Source organism: Euprymna scolopes, chromosome 26 (assembly GCF_053919585.1).
Source record: "Euprymna scolopes isolate OS-2025 chromosome 26, ASM5391958v1, whole genome shotgun sequence".
NCBI lineage: Eukaryota > Metazoa > Mollusca > Cephalopoda > Sepiida > Sepiolidae > Euprymna > Euprymna scolopes.
Genome location: NC_136507.1, coordinates 27643954 through 27647165, shown reverse-complemented (window position 1 = coordinate 27647165; position 3212 = coordinate 27643954). Strand labels below are relative to the sequence as shown.

Here is a 3212-nt window from a genome sequence, read left to right as displayed (position 1 = left end):
AATTAGAGCAGGCAATGCTTTGATTGGATTGAAGAATGAACAGTTAACCAATTCTGATTGAACGAAAACACGAGAGTATTAACACTCGGTAATGATCATTGACTCCCGGACAATGTCAAGTCTCCGATATATATATATATATATATATATATATATATATATATATATATATATATATATATATCATCGCACTGGTTTCTAAATCAGTAAACGTGGATATCGAGACACGTTTGTTTTATTGTATTATGACATTTTTATCAAGTTATGACGTCGCCATTTAAATCTTCTTTGTGATCCATTAAACATATGAACATGTTTTATTTTTTTGTGAATACGACGATCCTAGAATATATATATTTTTTTCTTAGAAATGCATTTCGTTTTAAACTGAAAATATTTTCTTGAAATAAAATTATGAAACCATCAGACCAAAACGCTAAGAATTTTCTAATCTCCGTACACAAACACAGACACTGACGCATAAGATAAAACACGCATACAAATAAAATTATATATATATATATTTATATATATATATATATATATATATATATATATATATATATATATATATATATATACGAGCATTTAAGCCCGGCGTTACCCGGGTGTTTGGATGTGTATGTTGAGCAAAAAAAAAAAAAAGTGGTAGTAGGAAGGCAGGCTCGAACCCGTACCGCAAAGGAGGAAAAGAACGGGGTAAAACCTAACGTTTATGCTGTTACGACCAGCGCCAAACCGGAAGCGACATTTTTTAAAATTAAGGCTAGACAATCTAAAGGAGAGGATAACTTTAAAAAATATCGGCGAAAAAAGTCACCCCCCCCCCTGTAGATAAGTGCCTAGTTGAAGGGGAATGTTTTTAGCCAATTTTTCGATATTTGTCGTATGAAAGGTCGAACTTTGTTGGTAAAATCCGTCGTCTCTATTGAAAGTTTAAGGCAGACATGCAAACAGACATACATACATAATACATTTATATATTGGTAACTAAACATTTTCGACGCAAGTTGATGAAAAAGCTTGCCCTATCTCTGAATACCCTTTATGTATAATTTCAAATATTTAGACCAGAAATTGTCTGAGTAATTTGGAAGAGACCGCAGAGGTCAATTTTTTTTTTTAACTTTGAGCCCTATTATGACACCTTGGGCTCAAATCAAGTTATTAAGTTAGATCCCTGTTCAAGGAATCTATATCTAAAATTTCAAGTGCGTAGACCCAAAATTGTCGGAGGAGTTTGATAGAGTTATCAAAGGTCAAATCGTTAAACTTTGAACCCTTAATCGCAAAATTTCTAGCCAAAACCAAATCACATCGATTTTGCCAAATCTGATTACCCTGTATATCAAATTTCGAGTCTGTAGACTTAAAATTGACAGAGTTATTGCGTAGGGAAATGTACACAGACACACAGATACACAGATACACAGACACATTCACTTTTATAGATAGATAGATAGATAGATAGATAGATAGATAGATAGATTTGTTTAACAAAAATATATACGTATACATAAATATATATGGAAACAATTTTGTGTTTACTATAAACATTCTTCGCAAATATTATGCAAGTATAAATAATGTAGAATATTTGCATGGTTATAATTACAGGTAAAAGTTAACTAAAGATGATTATCCCATAAAAAAAACCGAAGCAACTAATAGGGAATTAATTAAAATGAATGTTTAAAAGAATATGCAAATTAGCTAGATCTTTTGGTAGTGAATGTAATTCCACAACCAAGATATAAGAACATTGTATTTTCTTTTTAAATAAATAGAAAAGAGGGGTTTTAATATGAATATCGATACACACGAAAGAAAACCGAATTCATAGGGATATATATATATATATATATATATATATATATATAATTTAAAGGAGATTAGAATAATAGTCTAAAGAGCTAAGTGTATTTTAATGTAATAGTGAAATTACTAGTTTAATTAAAATACAGGAAATGCTCGTTGTAATTTAGATATATAATAAGCTCGATAGTTAAATGTCCTAGAGCTAATTCAATATTAAGTAATGTGATTTATAATTTAAAAGTTTTAAAATTTTTAAATTTAAAAATCAAAATTTAATTAAATTAAAAATCAGTTTCATAAGAAGGAACAACAACAACAAAGTCAATTATCTGTACGATCGTTGTTGTTCCTTCTTATGAAACTGATTTTAAATTTAATTAAATTTTGATTTTTAAATTTTAAAAATTTTAAAACTTTTAAATTATAAATCACATTACTTAATATATATATATATATATATATATATATATATATATAAACTAAAACCGAATTCATAGGAATATATATATATATATAAAGCTATTCAATGATACCAGCTTTTCTTATTCCCTCTTCCTTCTTTCCTATTCCATCTCCCCTATCACGTTCCTTCCTTTCTATCTCCTCTCCACACATCTAACCCCCTTCCCTCCCTTCAACCGGTCACTAGAAGCCCAAACAATATTCAACAGACCCGGACAAATTCCTTCTTTTGCTGAGAATTAATTTTTGTTCTACATTTTGAATTCCGTTTTCGGAAATAAGGTTTGTTGCCTGATGAGGTCTCTAGTTGCTAAATACTGGTAGACCGAAACATGCTCATGACTGTGTAGCAACAACTACTGCTTATGTAAAGACAAATGTAACTTTCTCTACTTCTGTATCGAACACTCTTGTATGAACTATATATATATATATATATATATATATATATATATATATATATATATATATATATATATATATATATATATATATATATATATATATATATATATATATATATATATATATATATATATATATATATATATATATATATATATATATATATATATATATATATATATATATATATATATATACACACACACACACACACAGGATAATCGCGTTGACACACCGGTTCTCGTCAGATCACTGAAGTTAAGCAACGTGGAGCCTGGTTAGTATCAGATGGGTGACCATTTGGGAATTCTAGGTGCTGTATGTGCTCTCCGCTTATTTCGGCATTTGTTTCCAGTCGTACTGCCACTGGTATATAACGTCGTCTCAGGAGAAGTGTGATTGGAGATTGCGCACCTCCTGCCACAAAAACTTCACACGCAAGCAACCCTTCGTGGGTATCCATAGTCTGTCTAAGACTGAAGGAGCCTGATATATATATATATATATATATATATATATATATATAT

The 3212-nt window shown here is 29.3% G+C and overlaps 1 pseudogene; it reads left to right on the top strand.

Annotated features, from left to right (window-relative positions):
• Positions 1–2893: 2893 nt before the first annotated feature.
• Positions 2894–3010, top strand: LOC145248395 (5S ribosomal RNA; annotated as a pseudogene).
• The last annotated feature ends 202 nt before the right edge of the window (positions 3011–3212 follow it).